This window comes from Mus pahari, chromosome 21, assembly GCF_900095145.1.
Source record: "Mus pahari chromosome 21, PAHARI_EIJ_v1.1, whole genome shotgun sequence".
NCBI classification, from domain to species: domain Eukaryota; kingdom Metazoa; phylum Chordata; class Mammalia; order Rodentia; family Muridae; genus Mus; species Mus pahari.
The window spans coordinates 50,541,146-50,554,005 of record NC_034610.1 but is presented as its reverse complement, the minus strand read 5'-3'; positions in this window follow the sequence as shown (position 1 = coordinate 50,554,005).

The following is a 12,860-nucleotide window of genomic DNA, read 5'->3' as shown; positions in this document are numbered from 1 at the left end:
TCTCTCTCTCTCTCTTTTGACATTTTTTCACCTACTGCCCCTCAAGTTTCATTGTATTTGTGTCAAGTCTACTTGTCTGAACCTTTAAAAGAGCAAAATAATGTTACCATTAAAATTTGACCATGGATTTCTAAACATTATATACAATGCTTAATTGCTTCACATAACACTTCTTGGAATAGATCTGCTCAGTGAGTAGACAGGTAGTAATGTGGAGTGTGGCAGGCAAATTGGGATACAAGGTCAGTGTTTGCATTTATAGCTCTTTGGCATATGTTTATCTGGGTAATTGTATGTGTGTGTTGGTAGTGAACTGGCATGAATAAGACAAAGTTTCTGTTCCATGGAATCTTGAAATTTAATATAGAAGATTATCATGCTAACAGCTAGCTAAATAACCAAGATCCAGCAACTGCTAAGCTCCCTTGTGAGCATGGGGGTGTGTGTACCCTGTTGCAGGAAGGTGTAGTAGCCTTTCTTTATGTCTGCCATGTTCCCAAGTCTGGTGGTACCTGAGTCATAGCTTCGGCTCTTCAGGTTTCACACTATTGGTTTGTACAATACCTCCATCTCTGTACAGCAGAATACAATGTTGCTGTTGGTACATTGTGAAAGGATACATTTTCCCCAGAAAGGACCAAAGAGATAGAGCTATAAAAGGGTAAGCAGCAGTTGAAAAAAAGTCCCTTAAAAGGGTTTCCTATAACTTCCTATCAAAATATAAACCAACAGAGTAGAGTTTAGACCTGGGCACTGTCCACTCCCTGCCCCCCCTGGTTCTTCTTTGTGTCACTTTTCCTCATGTCCACTTGGTCCTAATTGAGACCCTTCCCAAAGTAGATCCATAGTATTCTTCTGGCAGCAGACAGAAGCAGTTGATTTAATCTCTCTGTTCTTTAGTATTTTTTTTTCTTTAACACTAGACTAGACTCAGTCCTGTTTCACCCCAAATGTCAGGGTTGAGTTGTTCCACTCTCGGACAGCTCTCTTCATTATGATTATCAGTGTTAATGCCCCACCATTAATCCTTATGGGCATAGTGGGAGTCTTCCCACTGAATGGATGGGAAAGGTTACCATGGAAATAAGTTTTTATCACTGATTCACTGCAACCCGTAGAACTGATGAACCACATCCTGTTTCCCAGTTGTACAGGGTGAAGCCACAAACTTGGCATCTCTTATATGACCAAATACATAAACAAAAGCTCTAGAATCTATGCCAGGGAAACATTCCTCAGACTCAGAGTAATGACACAGTTTACAATGTATTTAAGTGGGTGATGCCATGCAATTACTGCTAAGAACTGTTAGTAGGGCACACAGAAAACATTACCTGTTTCCAGTTCTGGTTTCTATGTGGTGGTACCATGGAAATACATAAAATGCCCACGTAAAAACAAAACTCCTGCACGTTCACATTTGAGACCCTCCTTTGGAGGGGTTGTTGTAGTCTATCATCTTGCAGTAAACTGAAGACTACATATTAATATATATCAATCTCTCTATATCTATTTTTATTGATTATTCAATTTTCAAAAGTAATAGGTTGATCTATATGGAAAAATTACACTTGTGGGTTTTCAGGTCTATCGTCTAATGCATTACAGAAAGGCAGAGTAGCAGCACTTCCTCCAGGGATATGCAAGTAGGAACAACTTTCTGCTTTCACCATCCCATCTTCCTCCTCCAGCAGCTGTCCAAACTTACAGCTTTCCTGCCCTGTTATTTTTCTCTAATAAAATTGTCCTCCAGCTTCTCTCCAAGTCTCTTCTAAATTCTTTTGCTAATGACATTAACACCCAAAGGGAACCCTGACTTCCCCAGGAACACCATTGTTTCTGTGCTTGTTTGGGCCCAAGTTTGGAATTTTTAAAAAACTGATCGCTGTACTTATTATGAAACGTTTATGATATTTGAAAATAGATATTAGCATAATAAAATTGTGACTAGATTTTATGAATCAAGACAATTTATTTTTGCTCCTGAGTAGAAAAATCAATTTGAACTATTCTAATAAACCATAGAGTTTCTTTTATTATACCTGAAGTCTAAATGTTCTGGGTTTTACAAACAAATGATGAATGTATCCAGGAAAAATAAAATGAAAACCACAAAATTCCAAAGCTTAGCATCATTGCTAATTCTGTCACGTGTCTGGAATGCATGTCAGGTATATTCATCTAGAACACCTCTCATCTTGTTGGCAACATGTTCAAATTAGATGACGTGCTTCTGCTTCAAGGCTCAAAGCCACGCATTCAAAGACTGCTCTTTTCTTTTGAAGGATTCCATTCCCATTTGTATTAAACCTTTGATTTCAAAACAGAGGTCTTTGGAAATGCAGGCAGTCTAGGCACAATTGTAGCATTGAGCCTCTTCATTCTAGGCCTCAGGGAAGAATGAGTCTTAGAGTACCTGTCCCCTCCAACATCACCTAGAAGGGCCAGTGGTTGGGGAACCACCACCTTGAAGGTGAGACAACTAAACTAGTTCTTACAGCCCATCTAAAAAGACTTCAGAAAGGAAAAGCAGCATAAGTCTTTCAAAGAAAGACTGCTGAATGGATTTAGAGGAAACAAAGTTATTATTAGTGGAGAGTTGACAGAGGAAATCATGTGTTAAGAAAACATGCCTCAAAACCAAGACAGCCAGAGCTTTAAGGAAAGACACAGAGTAATGGAACTGTGAAAACATGAGCTGGCACAATGCCACCCTCAGGCTGTAGTTTTGGATTCATTCTGGTGGGGTTGTCTAATCTAGGTGGGGATTATTTTGAGCATATGGCCCTAATTACCTTCTCAAGGTCACCCCAGGAATCTAAGGACCATGTTTAAAACGCAAATGACTAGGTTTGGAGAAAAGGCATGGAAAGACATTGAGATCACTCTCTCCACCCCATGACTGGTTGCTGCCAAACCTGCTCAGCACTCTCAAATTGCTGCAGCTAGCTGGGGGTGCACTTTTGCAAACTATGCGAGAAGGAAGACACCAGACAATCTTAGTTTAGAGTCAACAGATAACACAGTGGCTGGGTGCAGAACCTAGCATCCTAAGTTTCTCAACTATTCTATGTTAGACATCTTCCAGTGGCAGATCTACCACCTGAACTAACAGCCCGTGGCCTTCTACATTATGACTCCTTGATCCCACAGTCCAATAGGAAATTCCTTCCTTCTGCCTTCCCTCTTCCTCTCTCAGACCTGGAAATCCCACCTTCTTCTCTCCCCAGTGATTGGCTTCTTGTATTTATTATTCTAATCAATTAGGGGAAAAATCTGCTACAGAAAATAAATTGGTTATGGAAATCTTGGAAATGGTGAGAGCCCTGAACTTGAGTGGGAAGAAAAGAAAGTTGTTTCCGAAGCTGGTATTAAAGATTCACGCCTTAATCATTACAAACATCTTCATGTTTGTGAGTGAGAAACCACACACATTCCAGTAATAAACAAACCTGAAACCATTCTACAGTTTGGGGAGAAACTCCAATCATGTTCTTATGTGGTGTTTCCTTCAGGACTGCCAAGGGACTTGCATGAGGGTCTCATCAACACTTCTCCCCAATCCTGGTTCCCACCTTTCTTGGGAGAAGGAAAGTTCCCTCATTTCGAGCCCGTAAGATATTTAATATAATCAATAAAACCCTTCCCTTTCCTTTTCTGCAGTCTGTCAGGAAAAAAAGGTGTATTAATATCTGCTCTTTGACAGTTAAGGAGGAGTCAGCCCCAGCATAGCAGGGGGCCAGCAGCTTCCTGGTTATCACAATGAACAATAGAGCCGAAACATTTTCCAGTTGGAAGGTGGCAGCACAGCAAGCCCATGGTGTCCAGGGCTGCTGCAGGCCTCTAGAGCAGGCGTTACACAGGAAGGTTTCATTTGTTCAGTTGGGGTGCTAGGAACTGAACTTGAATACTTTGGAAGTGCAGCAAGCACCCTAAACCACTGAGCCACGTCTCCAGTTCCTTTAATTTAATTAAAAAAAAAAATTGAAATAGATTTCAAATACCCAGATTGGCCTTGAACCAATTATTGAGCCAAGGATGGCTTTAAACTGGTCTCCCTGCCTTCACCTCCTCAGGGTTGGGATTACCAGTATGTGCTTGGTTGATTTGGCAGCCTTGTGTATACTGGGCAAGCACTCTACCGACTGAGCTAGATTCCAAGGCCATGGGGGCATTTTATTTTTATTCACTTTATCTCTCCCTTCCCAGTCTCGTGTTCACGTACCCCTCCCCCCATTTTTACTTCCCCTTCTCTGCAGAGATACCACGGATACCAGTCTGCCCTGGGACATCAAATCACAGCAGGACTAAGTATATCTTTTCCCACTGAGGCCAGACTGGGCAGCCCAGCTAAGGGAAGGGGGATCCAAAGTTAAGCAACAGAGTCAGAGTCAGTCCTCACACCAATTGTTAGGGGACGAACATGAAAATCATGTTCATATATACTATAAATGTATAGGGGGGTCTAGGTCCAGCCCATTGCATGCTCTTTGGTTGGTGGTTTTGTCTCTGTGTGCCCCCATGAGCCCTGGTTAGTTGACTTTGTAGGTCTTGTGGTGTTCTTGACCCTCCCAGGTCTCTCAATCCTTTCCCCCAACTCTTCAACAAGTCTTCCTGGGTTCAATTTTTAAAACTAAAGCTTTGTAAAGATAATGGCAACCCATAAGAGATGGAGATTGGACTAATCATTATGGGCCTGAATTCGGAGTGGAGTTCTCTTAATCTATAGTGCACTGCATTGTATTAAACAAGTTTGCTACCACATCTCTTAGAAAACAGAGCTTTGGTTGTCGACGCTGACATTTCTTTCTTCTATTTCCTTATTGCTTTTGTCTGGAATTTATTGCCAGGAGAAAAATAAACAATTTAATAACGTGCTAGGACATTCTGCCAAAATAGTCTCTAGAGAGCTTTACTCAATTTATCCTGCTGTTAAAAATATGTAAGTATGTCATTTGAATTCTCATTATAAAGAGTAGGCCACTGAGAGTTTCCACATTTTATTTTACCCAGGACCAGCTATGGCATCCATAGTAGCAATCAGCTTCCAAACTTTAGTAACACAGAACAACTTGGGCTTATATCTTGCTCAGAGCCTCTACCTTTTGCAGTAAGATGGATGCCCTGGCCTGTATTGTCCTCCTCTGGAATCCTATTTAGAATAGTTCTAGAGGATTTGGAATTTACTATTTCATGTTCTGGCTCCTGAGTGAAAATATAACATGTTCATAGCCCCATTGGTCATTAAAAAATCACATAAATCATAAATCTTGTAAGGAATATAATTCTAATATGCATCAAGGGGAGGGGGAGAGATTGAATTTCATGGCCATTCCTGTGCCGTGTGTGTGTGTGTGTGTGTGTGTGTGTGTGTACCTCTCTCTGGTAAGAGAGGTCAAGCAATGGTCTTTTGTGAATTACTCATTGATGTTGCTCTTTTATGTATATTAAGCTGGATATGTTGGTAGAACTTAGTAGAAAAGTTGAACAATTTGAATCATTCTCACATTATGAAGCAAGGATCATCTACTTCCTCTGTTCTGCACCTTTCCATTTCCCACCTACATAGTTTCCCCCAGCAAACAATCTGGGAGCAGGTAGTGGGTTGTCCTCTGGTGTGAAACTCACTCCGAGCAACATGTCTTATAATGTTTCCAAATAGAGACATGGACCATGAGCAATATGTGGTGATCTATGATTGTCTCGTTGTACAATAGAAGCTGTCAGTGTGCAAGATTCATACTTCCAGACAGCTGGCTTTCCAGGAGGCACCTCTCCGTTGCAAGGGACAGAATTTTAGGGAAAACCACACATGTACTGCCTCAAGGGAAAAGTGCAGGCTTTTCTTACGTGCCGCTTGGCCAAAAAGGTGGCATCAAATAATATCATCTGAAATCTCTTTCCATTCTTCACCTGCCATGCTTGTTTTGGTCTGTGTTCGTTTCAGTCCGCAAAGAGTTTTTCTCAATGGCTGTCAGGGGAGGCTCTGCAGTTATGTATATGGGCTTCAACCTGTATCATTCTTAGAACGCTGAACTCCAGGAACTAGGAGCCAGCCTTCTTTACCCACAACAATGAAAGGAGTCAATTCTCAAATAAAATGGTGTATATTTTGAAGTACAATGTGATGCTTATGTATATGTAATATGATAATTAAGCAAGCTAATCAATTCATTTGTTAACTTGGTCACTCATGTTTACGGTAAGAACATTTGCATTTTTTCTTAGTTATCTTGAAATATGACATACTATATTACTGAGTAGGCTCACTGTATTGCTCAGTAGATCTTAAACAAATTTTTATTCATCTTTTCTAGCTGATGGTTTGGCTAACATCTCCTTATTATTCCCTCCCCCAAAACTACACATACTACTCTATTCTGTACAAATTAACAAAGTAATGGTGATTCCTGCCCCTCTGGTTATGACTACACTCATGTCCTGTAGTGGGTTAGGTGATAGGGGAAGTCCTTTCTTTGCTTACCTAATCACCAGCTCTAACAGCAATCCTCCAAAGGAAAAGAGGCTTGAAACTGCACAAGTCCCCACAAACAGAGTAAGCTGCCTGCCTGCGTCTAGATGCCATGGTTTCTATAGAATCATTCTGGAAGAGATGAATTATTGATGACAGAACTCTTGTTAAAGTTGCTCAAAACATCTTCACCATCAGTCTCAACATCCATAATCTGGCTTGGGTTAGATGGATGCTGAGCACATGTTGTAAGTCTCTGCAGTTAGTCATATCTTAATTGGATCCTATCTGCATCAATGTATTGCCTAGATTACTTCATAGTCTGTTTTGGTACTGGCTCTTCCTCTACAACTTGGCAATAATAATAGTACTATGTTTTGCTTGTGTGGATTCCTTATGTTAATTTATGTAAAAGTCTTACCACACTGCTTAATGCAGTAATAGAAAGAGTAGACACTGCCTATTATCATTCTACAGCAACTACTACAACTCGGCAATCCACACTGTGATGACCTGATTTCATCTAAGTCATTTAGAGATCTGAATTTAGCTCTACTATTATCTTTGAACTTTATTATAGACACAAATATGAGGGCAATGACATGAAAGATTTCAAGTACGTCCTGAAGCAGATTGCAGGGAGAGGAGAAACCGGATTTTCCAGAATCCATATGTCTCAGTGTTGACTATGTTGAACTTGAGGTGCTTGCATGATGACAAAATGGAGACGTCTCATTTGCAATTCTATTCTGTACATAAGGACATACTCAGGTTTGGAGAAAATCCTGCAAAATTCATTTGCAAATGTCAGAGATTCCAAAATGCTCAAACTGAAGAACGGTTTGTGTATGCTTTCTTCCTTTGCAGACTTTAACATGACATGGACAGCTCTACTATCACAATATAGTTTTAAAAGCCTTTCATTAAATAATGAAGTGCTCTCTAGGAGCTGTGTTTTACCTTTTTATGTGGCAAATGTAAATTAATTAATTAATTAATTAATATTGAGAACTGACTACCTACTTGTACATGGATCATGTATACACTGGTTCCCCATTCCTCTGGGCTTCCTGTTTCCAGTCAAAGATTTTGAGCACTGAATCCAATCAGGCATAACTTGAGGTCCTGATGTTATTCACAGCCAAGGCTGTAGAGACACAGGAAGTTGCTATGCAAATACACAAGGAAGAGGCAGGGTTGGAAGGGAAAGTGGGAAAGGAGTCCTGAAGGAAGTCTAGAAGAAACATGGCCAACAAGAAAAAGAAGTAAGCATTCTTACCAGGGTCAAAGCAAGAGATGGGGTTAATTGGAGGGAATGGCCAAACTTTAACATCCTAAAGAAAAGTATAGGTTGAGTGAACATGATATATTTATTTTGCCAATGAGAAGATCATCCTTGTGATGGGACAGAGGAGAGGAAGTTTTTCCTCTGTTTTAGAAACATTGAACTTGTTTAATATGATAACTGAATGGGGATTTTTGAGATGGTTCTTTCAAACTGCAGAATAAAAATGTGTTTTACTGACTTAGTAGGAAGACGTCTGAGTGAAAATTCTTGCAAAGCAGTGAATAATTGATGGGGTTTACTGATAGTAAGACTGACTCAGGAAAATTTTACACCTATGCAGGAGATTCTTAAGACTTGCTGGTCTTGAGATGTATACATTATGGGTTATTGTAACTCCAAAAATTTTAAAATCAAACTTAGTGCCGGGCGTGGTGGTGCACGCCTTTAATCCCAGCACTTGGGAGGCAGAGGCAGGCAGATTTCTGAGTTCAAGGCCAGCCTGGTCTACAGAGTGAGTTCGAGGACAACCAAGGTTATACAGAGAAACCCTGTCTCGAAAAAACAAACAAACAAACAAACAAAAAATCAAACTTAGTAATCAATTCTTCCTGTTTTTATACAAATTTCTTTTTATAGTCTTCCAATTCTTTCCCTGTTGGAAGAACACTGGAAACAATTTTGTACTTTTCTTTTTCATTGGTCAATTCCTTTTATCTTGAGTATCTTTAGAATCTTTGCCTTTTATTTTTTTTTTTTTACTTTTTAAAATACTTTCATATTTCTTTGAGAGTCTTCTGCAATGTATTTGGCTCATGCTCATCCTCATCTCATGCCCGTAACTCTGACACATTGCCTATACCTTCCCAGCCACCTCAACTTCATGTTCTCTTCTTGATTGCTTGTTCGTTTATTTTCAAGGTTAAACTGTCAACTCCAATTTCTGATATTCATATGCTCCTCAGTATGGAGCCATCCACTGGAGCATGGTCAATCTACCAAGAGCAACACCCTTAAGGAAAACTGACTCTCCCTCTCCCACAGTTGTTATTTGCCCATTGCTCTTTGGTTAGGGTTTGGGATTACCCAACCCTTCCCAATCCATGCAAGAATGTTGACTGGCTTGATCTTGTGTAAGGAACCACAGCTGCTGTGCGTTCATGAGTTCACTGGTGTTCTCACATCCGGAGGACACTGTTTTGCTCCAATTCTCCTGACATCTGACTCTTCCAATCTTGTACACCCTCTCCCAATCTGGTTTCATGCCTTCTGTAATACGGATGCTACTGAGGCTCTGTTCATAGCTGAGTCATCTTCAGCCATTTATTTTCTCTACCTTGACTAGTTCTGAGTTTCTGTGTTAACCACTACGTAATTCACAAGTCAATGTCTCTGACGAAGTCTGAGCTCGGCACTAAACTGTGGTTAGTGAGATATGAATTTAGAAGACAATTGGGTACGGACTATGTCCATTTAACACGATAATGGTAGCTGGTTTACCTCTGGAGCCTATGAACTCCAACACAGTACCAGGGGTGTGCTTCCTTCTTTGGAATGGAACTGAAATCATGTCAGAAAACACGTAGGTAATTTCATAACATTGTGCCACTATTGCACCTACGATGGTATCATGCCAGGTCTGTCCTCACTATAGCTTTTAGGGTTCACAACTGGGTAAGACCGTTGATGACACACCAGCAGCCTATATAACAAGTACAACACCAAAAACCTAGCCAGCAGGGGGAAGCTTCCATGTGGTATCGGCTTAATTTCTCCACGTTCTGTGACCGAATTGCATGATGTCTTTAGCAGTAGAATCTTACGAACAAATTCTGTTGGGCAGCTAAGCACAACAGCATTAGCCTGTATTGATTTATGAGTCTCCTGAATATACCTCCTACCAATAGTTCTGGGGGGGAGGCATCCCATACCTGCTCACCTGGCACTGGGCTTTTACTTTGGCAACCTGTCTATTCTAGGCTAAGCATAATCCCTCATAGAAAATTCTAATCAAACTCTTCTATATGGATATACATATGTGGGAAACTCATAAACTAATAGGTGTACATGATGTGTGTTTTTGAAACATAATCTTTCTTAGAGTGAGTTATCTCTCCTTCCCCCATCTCTGTTCTACCCTCCTATCTGACTCCTCACTTAAACCCTCCTCCTCATTACTCCCTGTCCGCTTCAGATAATTTTGAATATCTTCTTCTTAATCACGGTGATATAATTTGTTTCTGTGGATTTCTACTGAATGGGAAGCAATTTAAAATGTCATTTAAAATCCTAAAGATGTATCTAAATGAGTGGGCTCACTTATTCAGCTCATGTGTCAGGACTGTCCTATCTGTTTTCTAGCTCCAGTGAACAGCCACTCTTCTGTGCATGCCTCAGATTGTTCTCTAGTCTTTCATGTGTTTCCTGACTTTAGGTGAGCTATTACCTCACCGAATGCTTCTTCCCATGGACCTTCCGTCTGTAAACTACATCATTTATAGTCAGCAGAGGGATTAATGCTTCTGTGAAATTTCCCATCAGCCCTTTCCATCTGTGCACATTGTGCTTCAGCATACTATATTCCTTTTTCCTTCTGACACTGAACCAAAAAGATTTCTCAGCCCAAGTTGTTTGGCACAGCCATAGGAAGTTCCTGCTAGTTTTGATCCTCTATGGTGTTTCTCAATTTCAGGGGCCAGTTTACAGAACCCTCTAAAGGAAATCTTAGGAGCCACTGGTTGAAGATGGAAGAACTATTGGAAACATGTACCCTGTATCTCTCATTTATGGCTTCAGAAAGTTCTGTCTGAACAGCCATGCATGCACAGGACCATTGCAAAGGTGAGGCATAAGTGATGCTAAACTACTAACATCTAAGATTGTATCATTATAAAAACTGCTGTAATCTTAATGTATAGTTCTCATTGCAGCTTGTATACAACTTCATTTTAAGTTATATTGTTGGACTAAAATGCTCATGGCTTTGCCATCCCTCCACTAAATTGTGGTTCAGTTTGTCCTAGCATTACTAGTATTAGCCCCCAAAATTGTTTCACAAACTCTTAATTAATTAATTTATTGTATGTGTGTGTTTGCCTGCACATATATAAACCATATGTATGCTGGAAGAGGTCAGAAAAGAGCATTGTACTGTCAGGAACTAGAGTTACAGATGGCTGTTAACCACCATCAGTGTGTTGGGAATAGAACTCAGGTCTCTTAACTGCTGAATCATCTCTCGAGGCCCCACAAGCTCTAACTTTTAGTATATACTGTTCTTTTCTCAAGTTAATTTTGACTCAGACCTCCCCATCCCCAATTTGTGTTGTACGATACAGACAACACAAATGTTTCCATTGTAACCTTTTTGTGTTTGTGTTGGTCTGTATGCATGTATATCATGTACTGGCTAGTTAACTTACAGACAACCTGGAAAGAGGTAATCTCAACTGAGATATTAGTACCATCAGAGTGGTGTATAGGCAAGTCTGTGGGCATTTTTTGACTATTGATAGATATGGGGGGCACCTAGCCCACTGTGGGGGACACCACAATTGTTGGCGGTCCTGTGTTGTATAATAAAGCAAGATGAGCTATGTTTCTCCAAGGTCTCTGGTTTAGTTCCTTTCTACAAGTTGTAGGCTCCTGTATTGTCCTTCTTAACCATAAACTGCAGGATGAACAAGCCCTTTCCTCCCCAGGTTGGTTTTGGTCTCTAGGATAAACATATCTGTCTGAATGCGCACAAATGTTCTTAGCACAGTTGGGTGTAGGCTGAAATATGACTCAGAATATCTTCCTTATATTTTGAGACAGAATCTCTCACTGAAACTGAAATTTACTGACTTGCAAGACTAGCTGCCCACTAAGTTCCATGGATCTTGCCATCTCTGCCAGTGCTTCACTTCTGGGATTATAGGAAGGCTGCTCTGCCCAGCTCTTACACGGGTGCTAAAGAGCTAACTCAGGTTCATGTTAGTGTGGCAAGCACTTTAGGAACTGAGACTCCACCCCCTGAACCAGTTTAAAGTATCCAGCATGGTAGCATTAAATAAATTCATAATGATGTGCCAACATTATTGTTGTTTATCTACACAAGTATTCTCACCTTGTGGAATAGAAATCTGATGCATATTAAACGGCTTCCCTCTTCTTATCTCCCCAAGTGCCAGACACTACCATTTTATTAACTGATTTTATAATTTTTAAAAGCAGCTAAAATATATCAGTCCACACTGACCTCTGCCTGTCCCTTGATTTTCTGCTTGGTATCTTCCAAAAGAGAGAGTTCAGAAAAGAAAACAGTGTTCATATTTACAAGTGAGTGGATCTTGTAACTGGCCCAAGGTTTTCTCTTTTTTAGGAAGTATGGTAGGTGCGAAAGTTATATATTTATCTAGTAATTATAAACCTAAGAGTTCCTTCTTTTCGGAGTAAAGAATGATCAATATTAGACCAGCATTCAAATGTAGATGTGATTCTGAAGTTTATAATTTATTATTTGCATTTTCATCAGTGCCAAGTGCAACGGTGGTTTGCACAAATGAACACACACAGCAGCAGTATTTTAGTAAAATTGAATAATAGCCATTTGTAATCTGAAAGGTAATTCCATTATGGCAAGCTTCCTGGGAAAAATCAAATGGACTGTTTTAAAATTTGGGTTCATTGTTTAAAATTACAAGTTTATCCAATAATAAATACAGTTGTCATTTGGCCTTTGAATTGTTGGTAAAAAGAGGTGGTTTCTTAGAAATTGTTTCATTAATTCTCTCTCTCTTTTTCCCCTAAAAGATCAAACCCTGGTTTGGAAAGTAGGACAGATTGTGAAGGGAAGCAAAAGATAATTGTTGTTCCAGTCAAAACTAACAACTCTTTTAGTTCTTTCTAAGCCCCTTTCTTTGTTCTAGGGTTAAATAATGGATTTTTTTAACCTAATTTAATAATAATGAGTGATTCTTAAAATTCTAGAGAGCAGAAAATGGTCTTGTTATTTAGGATTACTTTAGTAAGTAATCAGTAGAAGTAGATCTTAGAAGTACTGGCTACTAAACTCCAGCACACGGTTATAAGAACATTATTGTAAGTAATCAGTAGAAGTAG